We start from the raw sequence: 24,495 nt of genomic DNA, 5'->3' as shown, positions 1-24,495 counted from the left end.
CTTGCAGTAGAGACATGTGAACTGATTAATCTGGACTGGAATTATTTTGTAGGTCTGTTTACACTATTAATTCATTCTTTTTGCAGTCTACCAGACAAGCAAACTGTGCTTCTGCATAGTTAACATAATGCTGGGGTTTTTTTTATTTTATTTTCAGACTGTCCCAGAAAGACTTCATAAATAGTCAACAGAGAGATGCCTTTCACAAGAGGGTGTTTTGAACAATTTAGGTTGCTGTTAAGATTCACAGACATAAACATACGCAGAACACATGCACGTAACAGAGCATGGTATACTGCGTTATGACTTATTGTATTTGAGTGGAAGAGGCTGAGGTGGGAGCGGGGGCACAGAGAAAAGGTCAGAGCTGAGCTTTTATTTGAGCAGGAGGATTGACTGTACAGTGCCTGCATTATTCCCTCACCTGTCCTAAAATATCCCACAGGAGCCCTTTGAATATTGCATGTGATTAAACACCATTATGAGCTGAAAAAAACAACATTAGCTACTTTAGGTTAGAGTAAAATGAGAGAATAATTTCTATAGAGTGATGAGCAGATACTGCACACACTGGATAGGACTACATCAACAAACAACTGCTTGTCTGTCTTTAAAGATGGCTCAATTATGCATACTAACCAAATACATATATGTAATCATTTAGACCACTAAATAGATGGCAAGTCATACAACTTTAATCAGGTATTAAATAACAAGGAATTCAAAAAGTGAATCATTACATTTTAGCTGCTGGAAACTGATTTGAAACCCAATTATCACAACAGGAGCAAAAATGTTCACCTGAATCTTAAACTTTGCACTTTAACAAAAAGCTCAGGTAAACTACGCAGCTTTCCTTCTCCAGGTTAACAATAAATAACTAAAGAAAACGATATCACCGATGACTGACATTTACGATGAATTTTGCTTGTTACTGTGGGAGGAATGGTTGCCGACTGAGAAAATAAAGCCAGCCATAAAAGAAAAGATGGAGGAGAAGTTCGATTGTGATAAAAAATGGTTCTTTTTTTACTCTCCTCTTATAAAAGCCTCAAAAAGCTGATAGAAAAAGCAAAGGTATAAAGCTACTAACGAATGCAGAGCTTATGGAAAAAGAGATCTGTCATTTCTGAACGTGTACTCTTTGTAGGCTGCTACAGCTCTGTAAGTGTGCTACTCAACACATGAAAGAAACGGCATGAAGGATTTCATCAGTAGGACTTTATAATTAGAGAATTACAAGAGAATAGCAGATGAGCCAGAATAATAGAAGAAAAAAAACTAATGTTGGAGTCCTTCTTTATAATGGAGGGGGAAAGAACATTTGTGATGCGCCAAGAGCTCCAGATTGTCCATATTTCCCTTGTTTCTCACCAGTTGCACCACAAGTCTGTCTGTTGCAGTCCGAGCGCGTCGCCTGCGGCAGAAATTACTGTTGCCATGGCATGTGAAGAATGTAATTTATCTGGAGCTTGCATGTTCAAAATTGTTGAATCTTTTTTTTTTTTCAAATTTGGGGACAGGTGCCGACTGTGTCGTGTTGCTGGCAGCGTTTTTCCCTCAACCAACCCGTTGCTTAATGACAAGCAGTGGGGGTTCAGTGTAATGTGTTTGTGTCTGCTGAATGCAAATAAGTATTCCACCCTCTAAATGTTTGTCTTGAAATGCTGCAAGCTCTTTGCTCTATGGCTATTTTTTCAAGATAACGCCTTTTTCAGCAATGACAAGGCGTGTTTGAATGGCTCCAGGAGGAGCATAGTGGAAATAGAAACAAAAGTAAGTAGAATGCAAAACATCGCAAAGCACATTTGGATTAAATACCAAAGTCATTAAGAGTAATGACACAACTGTTGAAGTAAAGTGGCTTCGTTTGGAACAAAACAAAGTGTCTAAATAAAAACAAATGCCAAATTACCAACAGCTACCAAGGCAACAAGGAGTAAGAAACGCTGCCACAGTGTTTTAAAGAAATTTACATCAACGCAAACCAATTAGAAGGTTGTGTTCTGGAAATGTAACAGACAGCATGCTAGTGCAAGTCTGGGAGGTTGACCTACAAAAATATACAGTGCATTGCAAAAGTTTTCATACCCCCTTTATTAAAAGTTATCATTGTCCTTTAGGCCCCATAGCCACATGTTAATTCACAAACCCAGTCCCTGGTTGGGCTTTTAGAAGTCTAACTTTAAAGCTGCAGTATGTAATTTTTACTAAAAAAGAAAAAAAGTTTGTGTTTTCTTTACATATTTCTTAAAACTGTCACTGTGTCCTGACTAGGGGTTGAACCAATTAGTCGACTAGTCGACTAGTCGACTCTAGGACGTCTCGCGAGTTTTTACATTTCATGTCGACTAGTCGCAGTCATGTGATTGCCGGTGGTGACAGCCTGTGCTGATCTGACAGCACAGTATACGTCACAAGACACAAGAAAAATAAGTTAATACATTAGTTTAAATGATATGTAGATGGATGCATATTTGTGGTTTTACAGTGTTTTTAAAAGGAGATGGAGTTGCAGCTGCAGTCCACTACAAAACACGAGCCGTCTAAAACTCGCCCCCTTCCCTCTAAGGATGTCACTTAGCCGGCTCGCGAGTGTCTTTGTCACGACGATCTAACTAATACATAATGTCCAAATGAAGTGAAAATTTATGAACTTAGCGTTATTTATTATAAACTATCCCGATGTTTTGTTGTTTCACTTGTTGCTGTTCTGTGTAAATGCCGTATTTTTCCGTGAAAACGGGTAATAAAGCCTGTACGTTACTCCAAAGCTTTGCGTCTTGCGTTGCTATGACGTCACAACGACTAGTCAACTCGACATCGACTCGACTTTTATCATGTTGACGTTGACTAGAAAATATCTTAAATCGTTCAATCTGCTGAGTCAGCAGAGCTTCCTGCCGCGCATCGGGCGGAGGAGAAGCAGGTGGTTTCGTTGAATTCAGCTGTAACCAAACGGGATCCGTTCATAACAAGTTTGGCTTGTGATGTTCCAAAAGCACCATGTAGTCAGTGTGATAATTTGACTTCTATAGTAACTATCCAGAGATCATCAGCATCAGCCGGTGTTTAGAAAAAAAAAAGTCAGACCCGACTTTGTGCAACAAACTTTTCCCCGCTTCTCACGAATTATCTCCATAATAGACTTAGTAACAGCAGGAGAAGGGGAGAGTGTGTGTGTGTGTGTGTGTGTGTGTGTGTCAATATTTGCCGTGAAAATAGCTAATAAAGCCTCCAAGTAGTTGTGAAGGGTTTTTGCGCTTACGTCACTATGACGTCACCGCGACTAGTCGACATCGACTCGACTATTATCATGATGTAGTCGACCTTAAAAAATATGTAGTCGTTCAACCCCTAGTCCTGACAGTAAAAAACATAAAATCTTTGAAAGAAAATGGAGCTCCTCTGTCTCCTCTGGTGACAGATTTAACAAATATGTAAAAAATTTACTAATAATAGAAGGAAACTAAAATACGACTTCAAGACATTCCCTGTAAAACAAGACTTCAGTGACGGAAAACATTTGTCTCTTTTTGAACCATTGGTTCACATGAGACATAACAGTTCAAAGATGCTCAATTGTTTGATTTCTGGTGGGAAACTAAATGAGACAAATGATTGACCAAATTATGTTTAACAACTTATTGAATTGCAATTAAGACTCCAACTCTAAGTCTAAGTCTAACTGTGTGGAATATAATATTCATATAAATACAGCTGTTTATAAAGCAATATCCTGAGCTTGGAGCATCCTACAGAGTCAGTGATTAACTAATCATCCTAAAGGGCGAGTTTGGCACAAACCAATAAATGCAAATAAATAGGAGCAATGATAAGATAAAGGTAACTTTGGAGGAGCTGGAGAGTTTCATAGCTTAGGTAAAAGAGTACGATGACAGCTGTAAGTCATCCACCAATAGGGTTTTTTCGGAGAGGGATAAAAAAGAAAGCCAATGACTAAAGCATTTAGAGGACAATGGTCATAATTTTTCTGTTTGCCTGAAATACAAAGCACTATTTCTGGAGGAAAACTAACATTATACTTCAGTCCTAATACATTATCCCCACTGTGAAACATGGAAGTGGAGTTGGAGCTTAATAAACAGCAACACTAGAGAAAACCTGTTAAAGGCAGTGAAAGACTGGAGACTGGGGCGCAGGTTAAACTTCTAATAGGACAACAAATCTCCAAAACACAGCCAGAGCTACAATAGTTCACATCGACTCTAAAACCTGCAGCTGTGTAACATGGACATATTGTTCTACGAATTCGGGAATACAAAAGCACACTTCAGATTTTTTTTTTTTTTGTGTGTTGCATTTTTTTTTGCATCATTCTCTTTAACTTCAACGTGACAAAATGTGAAAAGGCAGATGTGAATATTTCTGTGACTGTCCTGAGGTAGCAAGGTTCCTAAGATCGTACTTTTTTGCAGGTGTTAGCCTTGATTTTGAGCTTTAATAACTTTTCATAATTACCCTGAGGCTTTTCTGGAGTGTGTTTTATTAATAGGAACCAAGGTGAACAGAACAGCAGAGGGAAGACAGATCAGCAGCAACATCAAGGCTCCCACTAATAACTTCTTAGTTTAAAACATTGAACTCATAGATTTTTTTTTCCTTTTTAAGCTGAAAATGGAAAAACAGCGACAGGCTGTAATAGAAACAGGACACAAAGTGCTGGTGGGAGAAAGGTAGAGATCCTGTGAGCTGGATGTGAGGCTGCATGCTTCACATCTTACTGGATTTAAAGTGGCCTATGGTTTGTCTGTCATCTCCCTCACAAGCCCACAGGAAGGACTCCAGAGATTCTCGATCAAAGTACAAGTGCCGAGCCCAACGTAGCGAGAGTAATAGTGACTTATCTAAGAGTGCTTGTTGGTGGCATGTTGTGCGCAGTGGTGAGAGTGTGTGTAAAGGTGTCTGATCCGTAAATTATCCCCCTCCGTAGCTGCTTCCTACCTCACTCTGAGCTGAAGAAAGGGAGGGAAAAATAAAGGCTGCAAAAACCTTCAATCATATTTAATGTGCTTATTTATCCACATACTGTCATAAGGGGGATGTGTATGCACGCCGGGCTGCCTGTAGAAATGTGTGTTGTGCTGAAATATGAGGTGCATCAAAGCATCTCTGAGTGCATTATATCCCAAGCTGAGGTCTGAGTAGTTTTCTCCAGGTTTTTTCATAGCAGATAAATTTGATGCATTCCTCCTGTGCTGATAGAAAGCAGTGTTAGGCAGATATTAAATCTGTTTCGCACGCGAGCCAGGCCACTTCGTCCACCGCCAACCGGATCCAGGCGACGCTCCCACCACAGCCACCGAATATGCTCTTGTTAATATCGCCGCTCTGCTGCTCACGACTGAGCAGAGAAATTAATTCCAGTGTGTCGTTGGAGGATTTTACTCACAACTTCAGGGCTGTCAGTCTGTAAAATTCAAAATAAAACCTGCATCAGGCCGCCCTAAGTAGCTGCCAACCCGCCTAAAAGCTTTCATCTCAGACGGGTTTTTTTAGCTTTCCTCTTGCTAATGTGGTTGTGGTGGGCTTTCCTAGCCTGTCAAGAGTAACATGTCGGGATAAACAGCTAATTGTTTACAATCCGTCTTGTAACTATTATGATGGGGAAAAAAACTGAAAGTTTTTTCATGGTAGAGATGGGGATACTCATCGTTAACTTGTGCTGTAATGTAAGGCGAAGTGAGCAGGTGAAGGAGGTGGACTCGTGAGTTTGCAGTGGGCACCGCAAGGCTTCAGCCATCAGAGACCCCCCGGAGAGATGATGCAGTTTATTCGCAGATTATGCATTAGAAAAAATAAATAAATCTGTGTGCTGTCTCTGTGGAACACAGCATGATGTCTGGCTGTTTTAATTATTAGCTGCTGTATTTAAACTGAGCTGCAAGCAGTTTTAAAAGTTTATGCAAAACACCCTCAGTGTGTGTCATCTGTTCCTTTTGCCTATCTTTGCCTCTTCAACCCTCCCTGCCCCAGGTTTGTCCTTTTTGATTTTCTTCGCAGCTCCTCTTTTTGATTCTTTGCTCCATTTAAACCCCAATTCCTCCTCCTGCTCCTCCATCACTTTCTTCCTCTCCAGCCGTGTTTTCTCTCATAGTCTCGTTTACTGCCTCCTCTGCACCTCGTTCCTTTTTTGCAAACCAGTTCCCCCTAGGGCGAAAACTCTACAGCTCACTTTGTCTCCCTGTCTGCCTCCGTCTAGGCTCCCCTCCTTCCATCTCTCTTCCTTAGCCTCTTTCTTTCACTCCATTTTCATCTTCTCACTCGCTCTCTGACAATAGGTTTCAGGACCTATCTATTGAAATTTCCCATTTGCGCCGCTTGCCTCTCAGCGGCTGATCACCGTCGGAGGTTTGTTCTGCCTTTACTGTTCGCAGGAATGAGATGGGGGTGGAAAGGGGGCAGAGGGATTGAAAAGAAACACAGCAAGAAACACCACCAATACACACATCTACTAGACCCGGGTGGTTGGAAAGGGTTTCATGGAAAAAGTTTCTATGTGATCGTCATGCTGTGGGACCCAAATAAAACTCAGCCACAGATAGAAGGATTGGCTGTGTTACATAAACAATATCAGAACGGACATATAAATGTTTGCGCAAACATTTGTAATTAGTCCAAACGATTTGAACATTTTAAAGGGTGAAGCCCCAGAGGCTTTATTTTTTTATTCGCTCTCTGACTGACATTAATTAGATTAAACATTGATTGTTTTAGAGAAGGTGGACTTAGGAAAATTATTTTCATTTGTTAAATACTAGAACAATAAAATGTATAAAATTAAGATTTTTTCCCCCCATTGTTTACATGTATCTCCTTACAATTTGGTAGCAGTACCTTGAAACTTGCCTTCTATAAGCTTCTCGTAGAAGTTTGTTGGAATTTTGGCAAATTCTTCCCAACAGAATTTATGTAACTGGGTCGGGTTTTCAGGCTCTTCTTTAGCACTGAGAACGCAGTGTTTTGATGGTCACTCCAAACCACTGACATCCCCATCTTTATGCCACTTTGTAAGCACCTTGTCTGCATATTAAGGGTTACTATTCATTTGGAAGAACCAAACACAAGCTTTAACCTTCTGGTTGATGTTTTAAAATTTCCCCATGATGTTATTTTCTCATAATGCCATCTGGAACTGGTGAAGCGCACCAGTCATTCCTATGGAAAAACATCCCAATAAGAGATGCTGCCACCCCCGTAGTTCACAGCTAGGATGGTGCTCTCAGGCTTTCAAGCTGTTTCTTTTTCTCCAAATGAGGCAATTGGTCGTATGTCATCATCCCACCAAACGTTGAGTTTCCCCCCACTTCTCCGAGTGCATTTGCAAATTATAAACCGTCTTTTTTTTAAGCTATTCAGAAAAGTGACTTCTTCCATGCTGAGTGGGCTTTGATGCCATGTTAGTACTCATTTAGGACTCATTTAACTATGGATTACCAGCCTTAACAAGCATATTTACAAGGCTTTAAGATATGTTATCTACATTTTGCACCCACACATGTTAGTCTCCTTTCTAAACAGCATGCAGGCTGAACTTTCCCATGCTGTTTATACCTGCGTGTAATTGTTTGAACAGATGGTTGTGGCGCCGTCAGGCATCGGAAAATGTACTCAAAAATGAGCCAGATATGTGACGGTTCACAATTCTTTTCTAATTTCTTGGCTTATGTCCTTTGATTTTTCCATGATGTCAGATAAGAAAGACGCATGTTTCAAGTGTTACCTTAAAAAACACAAAGTCTCTTAAAATACCTTAATTCACTCACATTTGTGTCTCTATTTAACTCAAAAGTTGCAATTAACCTATCAGAATCTTACAAAGCCATGACATCCCCATCTGACTTTTCCATATTGCTTAAAATAGCTTAGTGATTGTAAACTTCTGAATTTAAAAAAGGAAAATTTCTGGCTATTGTTATTTTAGTCTTTAGCACATAGAAATAGTTTTAGCAATACGAACTAAAAATTAGGCCAATTTAAAATCAGACACAAGTAGAAATGTCTAGAATTGTTGCTTTTTTTACAGTATGTAAATATTTGAATTATCTGTATTTGTAGTGTTTATGTATCATACTTTTCTTAAAAGTATGATACAAAAGATAGAAAAGTATGTAATGCAATGACTGATGGAATTTAACATATTTTATTTATAGTTACAAAGACTTTATAGTTATTTAAATAGAAATTATTTCTTAAATATTCTGTTCAACAGCAAGTATGTGCAATTAATACAGTCTTTTTTATGTCAGCCAGTATTATAAAAGGATATCGCTCTTGCTCAAGTACTACTTAACCCATAAGAGAGAAATATTAGGACTGCAAGGGAAAAAAACAAGAATAAAGAGAAATGAGATATAAATTAAAGAAAAAGGATGAAAATCAAACAGTTTGGCTAGAAATGCAACAGAGTTAAAGAGGATAAAATATGGGAAAAAATTATCTTAAGACATTTTAAAACAGATGTAACTTAGCACCTTGCAGCATTCTGCAGATTTCAACATTTTCTACAAGCAAATTCAGAGCTAATTGACCCCAGCACAATTCAAAGTGAGAGGCAGAAGATGGAGGAGAGGCAGGGGGAGACAGAAGCCAGGATTGTGTGAAGTGTCACAAGAAAAAGAGTGGGAGGTAGTGTTGTCACAGTGCATAATGTCGTTGCTATCATTGTTGCTGCCTGGAAGAACAAAGAAGAGAGAACTACAGTGTTTGTGTGTCAGGAGGATAAAGTAAGTGCAAGTTCACGGGTCAAAAGTGAATGAAAAGTATGCAAGCGTGAAGAAAAGGCTGCGAGGGTGAATAAACCGATTCTTTTAGGAGTAGAAAAGATCATTGCCTGGATGTTTATTTTAGAAGAACGACTACTGGTGTCAAACCACTGATCACTGAGATACTGTTAAAAAAAAAACATTATGGACTGTGTTCAACACATTTGTCTTGACATTTATCAGCATTGTGACATTTATTCTTCCCAAAAAAAATGGTGCAAGTTTTTGAGCTGTGCCTCCTATTCCTGCATCCGTGTACAAGGAGACATGGTTTTAAATGGCAAAACTGGAATGACATTTTAGACCAAATTACATTTTGCAATTATAAAGTCTACAGAAAGTTCAGCCTTACCCCATAAAGCACATAAAATGTGATGAAACTGAGAAGAATTTCAATATATCACAGTCACTTACAAGATGTTACACCTCTGAGCTTAATCAATGGGTATAATAAGCATATAACATCCACAGTGTAGCTTTAATTGCAAGTGACTAGGAACAATCCAGATGCACTCTAATGCAGAGCCAATGAAGAGCTTGTTCTGTGTTCTTTTATTATTACTATCAATAGCAGCCGGGTGCAAATCTGGATAATCTACTTAGATGCAGATGAGCAGATGTTAGCAGCGATGCACGCATTGCAGTTTCCTTGATCAATTTTTGATTTCAGCAAGCAAACAGAGTGTTTCACTGACCACGCTTTACACACAGCATAGATGATTTTAGGACTGGCTTAGCTGAGGGTGGTTGTAGTGGAAGGTCAGTAACTCATAGGATGATGCTGCTCAGTATTTTGTGTATTTGCACTCAAACAAATTGCAATGAAAGACACAAAGGTGGCACTTATTTCTGGAAGTACTTTAAAATATTGGTTAGAAGAGAAGTGGTGCAAAGTTATCACTGCAAAATATTAATACTATTATAAAGGAGTGTTTTTAGACATGTTGCAGTTTCAGTCTGGGATAAAAAATCAGCTAATTTTCCATCGATAGGTTATAACTGGTGATCAGTCAAATATTAAAAGAAAAAGAAAGAAATCATAACTAATTTTCACAGTCATTTTACCAAGTATCATCGGGTCACAGAAATCCGACCACAAGGACCTGCAGGCTGTGAAGCAGGAACACTGTGGTTCTTCCAGAGTTTCCTCTTGAGAGTTGATGGGTCTCTGAGGAATTTGTTGGCTCCCTAAGGGCCTGAGGTCGTCTTTGTCTTGTTTTCTGTTTGTGGAAGTCTGTTTGCTGTTTGTAATAACAAAAATTTATATGATAGTATTATTGAAAACACGTTATTTACATCATTCATTTCCTGGGGATTTCTCTTTTACTCACTGAAATAGAATGGACTTTTTTTAAGGAAGCAAATATAATCTTTAAGATATGTTGAAAGCATTTCGAGTTTATAAAACCAAATACTAATATAGTTGGCTCATAAATCAGAAATACATATTTTAGGAAATTGTTCAGGGCTAAAAGATATTTTAGGTGTAAATATAGTTGTTGAAAATGTTATTTTTATTTGTTGTTGCCTTTGTTAGGGATGTATCCATGTTTAAGACTCTTATTTTGAAGTAAAAATTAAGTTGTTTTTTTTTACTGCTGTGATGATGGAATAGGGATCTCAGCCACCCACAAACAGCTGAAATGCCAGTTACAATAGTTCAAACTCCAAATACACATTAATATACACAGTAGACACCATCTTGGCTCTACTAACGTCTACAGTCTTCCTTATCGTCGCTCCTGGAGGTAGAGCCAATCAGAGCCAGGGAAAATAAACAGCACTCAGGGATTGGCTGCTTTGTAAATGCCCGCCAACTGAGCATCAGCTTGCATTAGTCTTAGGTATTTCAGCTTCCTAAGCTGCATTTCTTTCAAATATTATAAATATACTCTACGAAAAAATCTGCAAATAAGTGCATTTTTTGTAAATAATTGGAAGTTAAGTTCCACAGAAAAATGTGTGAATCCTGAACCAGTGGGGGTCCAGTAACAGCTCTTTAGCTGCTAATCTATTTGTGAAAACATGAAAAGGAAAAATTTCCATGTTTCTTTGGCACTAGGACCACCTAAAACCTAGACCAACATAAATAATCAAAATTATATAAGAGTCAAACCTGAACTAGGTTGCTATACTGATATGCTTTTAAAACAAAGTTTGTTATTTTTTAAACCTGTCACTCTATTTGTAGAAAAAAATAAAAGGGAGTGTTGTTTGTCCAAAAGATAATGATAAAATCTCATCTAGTCTCGATCCATTTCGCAAGATATATGGATGGTCACGCAGGGAAACATTTCTTTTTTATAAAATCCTGAAACAGACAACAGTAGGGAACTATAAAGTGGGTCGTTGACATCTGGAATGATGAAAATGATTAATTTATTATTTATCTCATGCCTTGCATTCAAAATATTTTTTAATAGTTTAGTGTTATTTTAAATTTTATGGCCCAACAAATGTTTTTTGTTTAGCATTTGATCTATTTTTTCACTGACAGTTCTGGCAAAAGAATTACGGGCAGTTTTAAGTCACCTCAGTGAATCCACCCTAACTACACATTAATAGAAGATCAAAATGTCTCTTGGTTGACTTTTTGAGAATCTGTTTAGAAACGTACCTGTGAAGACCGAAAGCACAGAGACTCAGCATAAGAAGAGGATATGAAGATTTTAATCTTGTTTATCTGAAATTTTAATATGCAAGCTCTGAGCTGTGGCACAGAGACAGCAGATGTAGGGCTCCCAGTGGCAGCCTATTTCTAGCAGCGAGGTAATATATAAGGAAATAAGTTTCCATACAGTAGGTGAAGACAGTGGTAAAGAAATGCTCTGATCAGCAAAGTGAGACAGCTAAGGAACAAACCTTCAGCACACAGATGTATAAAAAAACATTCCTCTCTCGGCTCTAACAGCTAATTTTTCCTGTGGCTGCAGGAGTACAGGAAGTTAGCACTTTTAATGAGACAGTTTTCATATTAAACATACAGATACTGAAGACGTTTCCTCCTATAGTATATCAACCATCAAAATCATAGATTTTAGCTCAGTACTTGAGACGATGAGAAGAATGAAAATACAGGGCTTTGAAAAAGTATTTACTCCTTTTACTTTTATGTATTTATTTTTTTTGCTTCTCTGTCTAACTTAAAGCAGTCAAAGAAAGTTTAACAGCAAATAAAGATAACCAGAGTAAATAATGTGGTTTTCAAATTATTATTTTAGAAAGTGGGAAAAGAAAACAATCCAACCCAGTAACTGTGTGATTAACCACATCTGGGTTTAAATTCACAAGCTAGGAACAGATGAAGTAGCACACCATGCCCCAATCATGACAAAATTCAAGAATAGATGAAAAAGTAAGTCACTGATGTCCATAAGTCTGGAAAGGGTTATAAAAACTCAAATGAACCACACCATCTTCATTTACCCACAAATCTTCATTTACCCACAAATGAAGATGATGAGTACAAATGTATCCAGAACATCTGAAGCCCTGCAAGCCTCATTTGCCTCAGCTAAGTTCAAAGTTTGTTAAGCAACAAGAAAGAGACTGGGCAAAATGGCTTCCTTATTGTTTGATAGGAAAATAACTGTGCTGACCAAAAACAACACAAAGTCTCAAATTTGCCAAATCTTCTATGGACTGATGAGACCAAAGTTTTAGTGTGTCTTGTTACATCTGGACGTGAAGCAGCGTTTCAGAAAACCATCACACAGACAGCAGTGTGTCGGTCTGGGCCAGACTTGCTGAACAACCTGCTGTGATTGAATAAACCATGAATTGAACTCTATCAAAAAATCCTGGAGGAAAAGGTCGGCCCTCAGTTCATGACCCAAACACTGGAGCTGGTGATGCAGCAGAACAATAATATGAAACATACCACCAACCACCTGTGAATGTTTCAAAAAATTTTAAAAAATGAAGGTTCAGGAGCTGTCTAGTCAAATTCTCGACTTAAATCAGATTGAGATGCTGTGGTGTGACTTCAAACCGGCTGTTCATGTTGGAAAACCCTCCAATGTGGCTGAATTACAGCAATTCTGCAAAGAAGAGTGGGCCAAAATTCCTCCACAGCACTGTAAAAGGCCGGCATCAAACCCTTGATGTCAGCTTTTTTTTAACCATTAATTGTTAGGTTTAACGAGGCAATTATATTTTTTTGAGCACGGAGCCAGCTTGAACATAATTTTTAAAGTCCATTTTGTATTTACTTAGATTGTTTGTCTGATACATGCATCAAAACAGAAAAAAGAATCATTAGGGGTGAATACTTTTCAAATTGCAGTACATTTAAAAAGTAGCTTCAACTGTCTGCCCTATTTACTCACTGCAGCTAATTGAAGAGGAGCCCAAGTAGAAATTAACTGCAAAAGGAAGCCGACCCCTGGTGTGTGTGTGTGTGTTACAGCAGAGTGTCAAAGTGATGCTAGATCAGGAAAAATACATAGTATTGAGTTTTTCTTTCCTTCAGATCTTTGGTGATTATCCCTGCTCACCCTCCCCTCCTCTCCTCTCAGTCTAAATGGAAGCTGTGTGTTGCCGAGTTGGAAACCAAGTCACATCCCTCTCACACTTCTGTTTAGCCCCTCTTAGAGTCTCACACTCCTTCCTTTCCATTTTCCACCTCTACCTTTTTTCTCTGTCTATCCTTGACACGCTCTCTGCCCCCCGCCCCCACCTCTCTTTCTGTCCGCACCGACGCCCTCGACTGATTCTGCCGGAGTCGTGGCCTTCGGAGCCTGACGAGAATCCAGAGCCTTGTGTGCGCTCTTGTGAATCGGCGTCTGCGGGCGGAGATGAAATATGAACTGTTAAATATGAATGCTGCGTGATGTTGTGATGCCGCGCGGCCGTGTCGCTCAGGCAAAGGTGGTGAAAACAGGCGTGCACGTACAAGAAAGCCTGTGTGGTATTATTCTGCATTACATTTACCATTCATTTGGGTGTGATACTTGCCATACAAACACACACAGACAAAGGCCCCAGATTCAAGCTTCACTGACTTTAAACCTTGCTCAGGCTGACAGTAATTTCTGCCTCCAAATTACATTCCAATGGCTTCATAAATCTGCTGCCTCCTCCTCCATCTTTTCTCCTCCTCCCCTTTTCTCCCTCCTTTCACTCCAGCCTCACTTCATTTTTCCTGTATAAGCCTCCCCCACCTCCTCATCCCTCCATCTACACTTCACGTGTCTCTTTCTCCTTCTCTCCCCTCCCGCTCTCCTCTCCTCTATCACTTATTTTCTCGTTTCCCCCCACACTCCTTCTCCCTGGCGCTGGCTTGGTAAATGAGAAACAGGGAGGCTGAGATGGGGAGGTTACGTGTGTGGGGTAGTTAAACAGTAACATACACATAAATCCACACAGATGTACACCCCCTACACACACACACAACAAAATGTGTAAATACACACATGGGTGAGCACACACCCGCAGTCAAACATCATAAACAGCACATTACTCTTTGATGGAAAGACAAGCGTTTGTGTTGCCATATATTTGAACTGGCTCCCACACATTTCAGTGTGTCCACATGTGTGCACTCTTTTTAATGAGAGTGTTCATTTTACAGATAGTACCTCTAGGCGAAATAATTGCCAATGTTGGGCCCTGACGGCTAGTTCAAGTGTTCTCCGGCCGGTTGTCTTTATGGGCCGAGAACACACCCATCAGCTCCCTCGCCGCCGCTTTAACTGCTGCTCTGCTGCAGCCGGCGCCCGCATGCAATGAATACATGGGCGTAATATGCATAAGCACACAATACAGACACCGAGTCGGGCATTAACACCGACACACGTGTGCACATGTGCTGCAGGAGAGGCCAGCAGTGAACAATAGACCGGCTGACAATGGGGCTCAGAGGAGTTCTCTCCGCCGTATTAATATTCAGAAGAGCGGATGTTGAGAGAGTGTGCGTGTCAGCAGGGACGCATGCTCATCAACCCCACTAACACCGAGGTTAGGCAGCCACATGATTACAAAGTACTCAGACTTTGAATCTCTCCGTACTGCTCCTTTTGCTTCTAAGTCCTACCTCCCTGCAGCGGACGGAGAGCACAGACAATCTTTGCTGGTACAAATTATTCCAATCAGTCCTATTAAGGGAAGGGTGGAGAGAAATGGAGCGTAGATTTTGTCAATTTCTTGCCATCCATCCACATCAGTGTCAATTATGTGATGTGCAACAAGAAAAAAAGGAAGCCTTTTAGAGAAATAAAAGATTTTATATTTTCATCTGTTAACCTTTTCACTGAGAATTCATTAGTTTCTCATATAGAAGTTAATGATAGGACAAAGAAATATGTGAAAGTGGTTTTAAAGGACCTTACAATGCAAGATAATACACTCAGCTCACAAAAATGAGACATGATTTCATAATTATTTTCAAGAATGCAAGAATAAAAATAATCTAGAAGCCCCATTTTTTTGTTTTTCTAGTAAGAGTGAAGGCTTTAAAATCTTTAGCTGCATTTCAAAGAATCTACAATAAGTGTAAAATCCCCATATCTGTATTTTTTTTTGCTTGTCTAATTCCAAAGTCCTGATGCCAAAAAAAAACAACAATAGAATAGAGGTTGTAATAATCTCTGTACTGTGTAGTTTAGCAGAAAATCACGTTACAAATCAGATGCCAACTTCAGCAGCATCAGCAGCTTTACTGGTGAGCTCGTTGCCTGATATATAAATTGAAGGGTTGGAGGCTTATGCAATGTTTATGTAACACAGGGTTGTCGGCAGCCTGAGTATTCGTCTCAGTATTTATCGACTATGTCAACAAAACAGTTATTTCCTTTCAAAACACGAGTCTCAAACTCAGATTCAACAGTGTTTCAAGTCTAAAGCACTGGCCTTCATATCCAGGGTTCATTATACCTGACTTACAACATGTCAACATAAAGTCACATGACGAGAGCTGATGGACAGCTCTTTGAAAAACAGAAATTGATTAAAAATATTGTGGCATTTTGAATACCGCAAAATATTTTTTTGCATGAAATCCACAGTGTAGCCCGAATTTTTAAGCTTTCAACCCAAAGTATTCAGTGAAAGAGACTTGTAACTTAAACTGTGTAGATTGGGAAATGAGGTGCAATTGGCTGGTTTTTACTGGTCCATAACGTTTTCAGGTTTTCTTTGAGATTCTTTCTGCTTATTAAAATATTCCAATGACTATGATACATCAAAGGTTTGCTGTAATTTAGTTGTGAGTCCAACAGAGAATAGAGAATGACAATATATTCACATTTATGCATCGAAGCATATATCCCTCATTTCTATCCGAATTGAACTAAACATTCAGTTTAGCTAATGTGTTTACAGACAGAAAAAAAAGTTTTCAGTTTTATTATACAGAAAAAAAGCAAAAGGAAACAATTTTTATGTATTTCATCTGCTGATCATCAATCACTGCACTTTTACAACAAATCGGGCAAAATGTAAGACATCAGGAATCCTCTTAATCATCTTAAGACCAATCGCTGTTTTTTTAACTCTCAAGTTTGGAAACCGATATCTCCCAGAGATCTAATAATGGAAATCAGATGGCAACACAAAAAGTGAATATTTTTCAGTACAGTGAATGCAGCATGCTGAACACTACCAGGTTATGCCGACAACAACGCTACTGTGTGGGAGTTGTTACTGTAAGAAGACTGTACAGTAATTTATAGCATCAGCAGGGCATTTAAGCTGAGGAAGAAAAGGACATGGAAGAAGTCATTTTAAAGAAAACTATCTTCTGTGAGAGAGAGCGCGAGAGAGAGCAAGACGTGCAGAAAACAGTAAGCTGACTATATTAGAGCAAAGTTGCTCTGTCCTAGACTTTTGAGATTTCAACCTCTGCTTGCCATTTAACATGATGGACTTGGGAAAATGCTTGCAGTGTTGTTTGAGAACTACCAGTTTTGGCTAAGGGAATGTTGCACTAATTGTTAAATTGTTAAATGTTTAAATTATGAACCTCGTGATCCCCATTTTGTTTGAAAATAACTGTAAAACCCTGTTGAAGAGCAACCGTTCCCTCACACAGTGGTGTGATGTTGCCTCTGCTTATCAAATATAAACTGTAGATGTACAGTATGTATTGACCATCTTCCAATGTTATAGCGCCTACAAGGAATCGAGTCAGCTAAACTCGGCATTGGCAGGTCAAAGCTGTACATAAATCAGAGGTGGAAAATTGGCCATAAACAGCAGATATGAATATCCCGGATATGTATCTATCCATATTGTTCCACCATCTGGAACCTGTAATAACATAAATCACTTAGAGCTCATATTTGCACATCTGCACACCCTCCTCTAAACAGACTTCTTGCCACTTTTGTTTGCTATTCATGCAGTCATCAGCAGCACTAAGGTGCAACGTGAGTCTATGCGGTTTTATTACTGTCAGTTCACTCAGCCACGTTGTTGTCACCAGGCGACTCTGCCTTCGTTCAGCTGAGGAAAATAGATAGCTAATATTTCATCATTATTATTCAAAGCAAAGACCGTGGGTGAATGTTCACACAGGCCACAGCGAAAGTCACACAGTGCTCATGCCTGAAGGCTGCAAAGTTGTCACTGGCTGGATAACAAAAAGCAGAGAGATTTCTGTCCCCGTGAGGAACAGGACATTTCTGTGAACTGTGTTATGCACTAAAAAACCAAGAACAACGTAAGACAAGATGTGGCAGGGTCAGGGAGAGATGTTATTGACCAAAGTATTACGGGGTCGCAGGAGTATGAGAACCTGCTCTTTTCTTCCCTCATTCATCTTCTTCTGCATATACTGGTGTTCGTATAAGTAGAAGAGAAAGTACATACAGTATATTTTTTCTTTCAGGTCTGCCCATCAAATAATAAATATAGACAACTTTACAGTTTACCATTTAATTTAATAAAATCTAATCTAAATGTTCCATTACCTTATACGCACTTGAATTCACCTGAGAAGAAACTATATAAGACAACAAATATACTCCAGGAGTAGAGACCAGTGAATCAAACACTTATTTACCTCTTCATTGCCTCTATAGTCTGCTCTAATCTCTAGTCTTTTGGCATAAAGCTGCTCAAAGGAACAATTCCCGAATGAAAGTCAGATTTATTTCAACCTTTTTATAGCATCAGAGTAAAGAGCTTTGATGATCCTGAACAGATCAGTTATTTACTATGTAATCCCAGCATTGTTCGATTACTGGGATGCAGTAATCGAACAATGCTTACGTTTATAAATTAAAAAGATTTAAACCCTCAGTGATTCAAAGAGAGGCGGTTGGTTTGTAGTTAAGATGCATTCATTGTGTGATTGATTGGACCTGGTGGAGTCAGAGTGATGGCAGGATTACAACGTGAAACTTTCAATTTACCAGTCCGCCCACGCTCCGAACCTCACTATTGATCACGAGATGCATCATGACCTGAATATCTTGAAAACAAGCTGCTAAGATTAGAGCTACCTGCATAAGGGGTGTGGGGGGACTCAACCTTACAGAGAAGGCAAAGAGCTCGATCGTGTAGCTCAGTCATTACAACCAAGCTACGCATAGAGTAGATGGACTACTGCAGCAGAAACCACACCCGATGCCACTGATGACAACTAGGAACAGAAAACTGGATCTTCAATTTCACAAAATTGGACAACAACTAAGTGACAAAATGTTGCCTGGTTCAGTGAGTCTAAGCAGTCAGCTGGCGGTGTAAACCTGAAACTATGAATCTAACCTGCCTTGTATGAGTAAGTGATTCAGGCTGGTGGGGTGTTGTACTAGTACTATTAGGGAGTTATTTTCTCAGCACACTCTGAGCCCCTAAGTACCACTTGAGCGCAGTTGAAACACCACAGCCTACCCAAGTGTAGTTGCTGTCACCAGATCTCAATTCAACATAGCCCATTTGGGATGTGGTAGACATGTAGAGTCACATTATGGGTGTGCAAAGCACAAATCTGCTGCAACTGAGCGATACTATCATGTCAATATGAAACAAAGTCCCCAAGTAATGTTTCCAAAACCTTGTTGAACCTGTGGCTTGAGGAATTAAGGCAGTTCTAAAGGGAAAAAATGGTTCAACCTCCTACAAGGTATGCCTAATAAAGTGACTACAATGTAGACATGCCAAAGAGTTTTGTGGGTAAATTTGCACACCATGCATCTTGGGTGACATGTTTATTAGAAATGTGGGAGACATTTGCTTTCACAATGGTAGGCAGTAACCTCCTGCCCTTTCCTCTAACCTTCCACACACCTTGATAAACATTTTTATAAACTCCCATCTGCCTAAATGTTTTTGACTCCTGGCTGCCTGCTTTTCTATTTCATGAACTCCCCCCCTCTCCATCTCTCTATACCTGGTTTGACTTCTCAAAATCCCTGACAGAAAGTTTGAAGGGCATCCTTAACTTTACACACACGTCAGGATCTAATGGGTGATGGCAGCAAGCTGTGGGGAAATGCTGCTGATCTTCAGTAGGCACTTACAGGCACCAATACAGGCAGATATTTTGCGTGCAGTAGATAAAGATTAGCGAAGGGTGTAAGAAAGGTTGGACCTCAGAGCAAATCATATTACAGGAGGTCGTTTTAAACTAACTGCTCTTAATATTCAAGGTGACCGCTGCATTTTAGACACAACTAACGATGCTAAATTATAGACTTTAATTCAGCTTTAGAGCTCCAGTTCTTTGTTCAAATAGAGCTCCAGTTCAAATACACTTCAATGTAAACACAAACATCAAAAAATATTTAGAGAGAAGTGTGTTTACCATTCTGGTGCATCATTTAAAAAAAACTTATAGAGATTTAGAGTTTGGAAAGTCTGTTTTTTTTACTATTCTTGCAACTCTTTTCTTACGGTTTTCCTTTTAATGTGAGAATTATTTTGATCTGGTTTAAGATCATGCCTACAGACATGTTAGCTTAGCAACTGCAGTCTTCCTCAATGAAGTAATCTTGTTGTTTGCACATACAGATTGGTGCTTGATGTTGTTCAAATAAACAATCATCCCTGGGAAGCACTGCAACATATTAGGGATCAAGGTTTACCAGGAGAGATTACCTCTTTAAAAGGCAGAGGAGCGTGTTTTGGTTTCCTAAAAATAACATGTTGAACAATCAGAACACAGTAGTTTTACACTTTCAGCTCAATCCTCCGTAAACTAACCTTAGAGAGAAAGAAGCTCTGGTTCTTTGAAAAGCACTGCTGTTAATTCAGGGAGGATTTTCTCTTCTCTGACAATGGTTTTCATTAGGGCTGTCCCAATTACAATACGTTTCACTGATACTGATCTGAGTCATTACATTAAATTAATGCCATGTATAGGTTTGAGAACTACAGCTTTAAAGTGCAGTAAAAAGCACACAGCATATGTGTCAGCAGCCTTCTTCATGGTCTACATTTGTATTGTGACTGCATCCCACTTAACTAATTTATCGTTGCTAACCTAGTGCATGCAGTCTCAGTATTTCTTGACAGCGACAGACATTTTGAACCAAGTGGAGTTTCTCCAGGACAGAGTTTTGTTTCTACAGATAAATCTAACCGGACAAATAAGACTGTCTTCAATAAACTTGCATCTTTCTCTTGCCGACTGTGCTTTTATGTGAACCATTTGACTTAAAGTTAGGTTACCACTGGCTTGTTTATGTTCTGTTTTGATGCTGGTGGTTGGTAATTCGGCTAGTAGCAAACATTAATATGGTTCCAAGTAATGGTGTACAGACAGATGTTTTAAAAAAAAAAAAAATCCTTTTTCTTCTGCTTTAGAAACTTTGCTTTGATTGTCATAAATTTTAATGACTGATGTTTCAGCTGGTTTTGTCTCCGACTGTCTGAATACAACATCCAGAACAGGTTACATGACAGACATACGAGGCTGGTGCATCTCATTCATTGTACACAACATAGGGAAAACACAATAGTCAGTTAATTTTAATATATCATGTGATTAATTGATTTATTGGTTATTGTGACAGGCCTAGCTATCACTGTTAAAACTGGTTTACTAAATGGCACAGATAAAAAAATCACAATTATAGGTACCAAGGTTTGAGCTTTAGCGTTGCCTTGATTAAGGTCCTGTTTTGATAATTAGCATCACATAGCAGTCTACATCATTTTCACCAAAGCTCCTGATGTTAACTGGTTATTTACAAAATGATGTCTGATCAATACAGTGTTAAGTTAGTTTCTAGGCACCGAGTAGTAGCTTTTCACCCTGTGTTTCATATTTCTGAAATATTGTTTGATTACCATGGATGATGAATGTGCTTTGTGTGGTATTTTCTACTTAAAAAAATCAAAGAGAAATTAAGTATTATCTTACAATAAAATAATATATACAACATAAAATATTCATATTCAGAGCATCAAAATAAATTCTCAAGTGAGTTTACTTTTTCATCCATAAAAATTATTTGTATATAGATAAACAATTTACTTAGATTTTTAGATTTTATTTACCCACACACTATTATGAGTTAATCACTTTATCTCTTTGTTCCAGGAGTTTTGCATGTTTTACTACATTAGACTTGAGACTTGTTAAGAAATCCCTAAAGACCATTATTTTCATTTTAAGGTCTGCGAAAGTTACTGCCTAACAATTTATGCAAGTTTAATATAACTGTGTATATGTAATGTTATAACTGTATAACATATTTTATTTGGACTCCTAGTAGTTTTAAACTTAGGTTACCTAATTTCAACACATTCATACAGTATGCATTAAGTATCATGAAGGTTATTTATTCCTTCAATCTAGCCAGCTACAGAAATCTCAGTTTTCAAGCCAAATCTAATTAAATCTATATTTTGCTTTGAGCTTGTTAGTGAATAACATGAAAAAATTTTATTGCAGTTGCCAAAAACAAAATGCAGCTATTTTACCAGGAACTACTCATGGTTAATAAAATAAAATAATAAATTGTTGGAAGAATAAATAAATAAATGTCAGACTTACCCATTAAGGCTTAGTATGAAAAATATGAACATATTTTATGAACAACACACAGGTTCCTACAGAGACCCTGTTACTCCTGAAACTCTAATGAGATGTTTTTAACACCCTAATTACTTTTACTGACTTCTGTAATATCTCGGTTGATATTACTGCATTTTTATGCCCACTATCTTTTCATTATAAGTCACCAATGTCCATTTAATATTATTTTCTTGTCAATATTTTTTAAATGCCCTGGCAGTATGTTTAATCACTTTATTCTTTTTTTAAGCTATATATCATCCTGTGTTTAAACTAACTTTTATATTCTTGGAAGCATGATTAGGTCATTTCTTTAATCAATCAATCAAGTATGTTTGTGTAGCATACTTCAGTTCAAGGCAGTTCAAAGTCATTTACATAATAAAAACACACAAAAAAGCCACAAAATACAACATACAGTCAGCAACTGAGAAATTGGTAAAGATTACATTTTAATGAGTGGCATCATCAAAACCATCAAAACACATCAAACATGTTGGTCAATGTTCCATTTATTATGATTCAAAAGCAACTATAAACAGGCAGCATTTTAGTCTTTATTTAAAGAAACTCAGAGTTTCAGTTGTTTTGCAGTTTTCTGGAAGTTTGTTTCAGATTTGTGGTGCATAGAAGCTGAATGCTGCTTCTCTTTATTCTTAGCTCCACTCCCCACTATGTTCTTTCTATGCAAATTAAATGTTTTAAACTATGTTTAGTCTTCTGTCCCAAATGAATTTGCTTTCATTACATATTTCAGCTTCACTCTGCACATAGAAATCAGTCTACAATCCACAACCGGATATCACATTGCTGCTGTTTTTATGAATAGGATGATTTATATCACTACATAACCGCTTTCTATAAACTGCACCCAGTAAAATGCATTCTTTCCCATCTGTTTAACCAGTGATGCTGCTGAATGTAAAACAAAAATGCACACACATATCGTCACCTTGAATTTACAGTCAGGCGTTCAGTTTAGGCATTAAGACCCTTCATGAACACACACACAGGCTCTGGCTTTAGTCTGTTAAACAAATCCTTCTCAGCTTCATCGTGTGTCCTTCAGGAAGGAAAATGAGGACAGTTTTATTTGTTTCTGTTTGCGTTTTTGCAAACTGGATGAAAATCTCCCAGTTGGCTTTGTAGTCTACTTACTGTGGGATGAAGTGAACGGACGAATGTGAGCAGCGGAGCAGCTAATGGCTTCTGATGAATCTATCTCTGTGTAGTCTGTGTGTGCCTGATGAAAACCTTATATTTCTAAAACCAGTGTTCACCAGGGGTTTCATTTTGCTCATAAGATACAGGCACTTAGTGAGTGGTGGTTAATGAAAGCTCCTCAGCTTTGTGTGAAAAAAAAAAAGGACCGACATAAAACATGCCGTTTGCTTAATGGGAGGTTTGTTGTCCGCTGGGAGCGTAATGCTGTACATATGCAGTGTTGACCTTCAAGAAGCATTTTCACGATGTACTTAATTTTAAAAGGTAAAACCATTCTGAGGGGGATAATTATTTAGTCATTTTAGTTCTCCATATTGTGCCAACAGTGGAACTCAGCATTATATCTTGGCATTGCTTAAAACAAAGCTGGTATTTAAAAAAACAAACTGAAACTGGAAAAGAAAAAAATTATCTATATATCTTAGTAATAGCATCCAAACTCCAGGACCAGAATTTAAATAATATAATGGTTTCTACAGGAGCAATAAATTAGAACACCATCCAGACGTTACTTTATTTCAGTAAATCAAAATGTTTGAGAAATAGTGGCATATGCCAGCCTACTCAAAGTGTGTCCATTATACCTACTCTATGGTTGGTCAGAACTCCTTTTGCATGAATTACTGCATCAGTGCAGCCCAGGGGTCTGCTGAGGTGCTAAGAAATCCCAGGTTCATTTAATACTGTCCTTCAGCTTTTCTGCCTCATTGGTTCTGGTGACTCTTCTTCTTGACCCCATAGATCCTCAATGGGGTTCAGGTCAGGCCAGTTTTCTGTTGGTCACTGAAGCAGGGGTTGGTACTTTTGGCAGTGAAGGAAGTTTCCAAGTTCTTCTGGGAAATGAAACCAGGATCCCCATAAAGTCCATCAGCAGAGGGACGCACAAGTTGCACTGACATCACCTGATAGACGATGGTGCTGATTTTGAACTCAGTGGACCAACGCCAGCACACTTTGGCAACTTCACACTGAACCTTAAGCAACTTTAATTCTCTGGCTCTTCGTTCCTCCTCAAGAGTCTGAGACCTTGATCTCCAAATAAAAAGTCAGATTGAATTTATTCTGAAGACTCTGGACCAATGAGCAACAGTCCCCTCTCAAGGAATGTAACAGTAGAAACCAACATATTGGAAACACATGGATTTAATATTTTATCCACAGAGGACTCTCGCACTGAGAGGTCAATAAGCGCCTGTGAGGATTACTTCTTGTTCCTCCCGATGTGGAATGATGGGGAATGGACTGTCTGAATAGCCAAAGTTTTCCTCCAACATGTCATTCTTCCAGTCCTTTCACATCACTATTTTTGGATTAAACTCTGCCGAAAAGACAATGGTGTTGTACAGACTGCAGTTCAATGACTTTATGAACATGGTGCGGACCAAAGGCTTCAACTTCAGTTCAGTTTACTGAAACTAAAATAGTTCAGTTTCAGTAAACTGAACTGGCAACCAAATCCTTTTAATCTGAAGAATTGGACAGACCTTTCCTGGTATCTAAGTTTTCTTCAGAAAATGTTCT

General features: G+C 38.5%; 2 protein-coding genes across 6 annotated transcripts in view; one reads left to right on the top strand and one right to left on the bottom strand.

Moving 5' to 3' along the window:
* Window positions 1-24,495, bottom strand: part of macrod1 (mono-ADP ribosylhydrolase 1) — a 183,172-nt gene that overhangs the window by 119,243 nt on the left and 39,434 nt on the right. The gene's annotated exons all lie outside the window — the stretch shown is intronic.
* Window positions 1-24,495, top strand: part of flrt1b (fibronectin leucine rich transmembrane protein 1b) — a 55,228-nt gene that overhangs the window by 18,142 nt on the left and 12,591 nt on the right. The gene's annotated exons all lie outside the window — the stretch shown is intronic.

This window comes from Xiphophorus couchianus, chromosome 23 (genome assembly GCF_001444195.1).
Source record: "Xiphophorus couchianus chromosome 23, X_couchianus-1.0, whole genome shotgun sequence".
NCBI classification, from domain to species: domain Eukaryota; kingdom Metazoa; phylum Chordata; class Actinopteri; order Cyprinodontiformes; family Poeciliidae; genus Xiphophorus; species Xiphophorus couchianus.
This window is presented reverse-complemented; position numbering and strand designations above follow the sequence as displayed.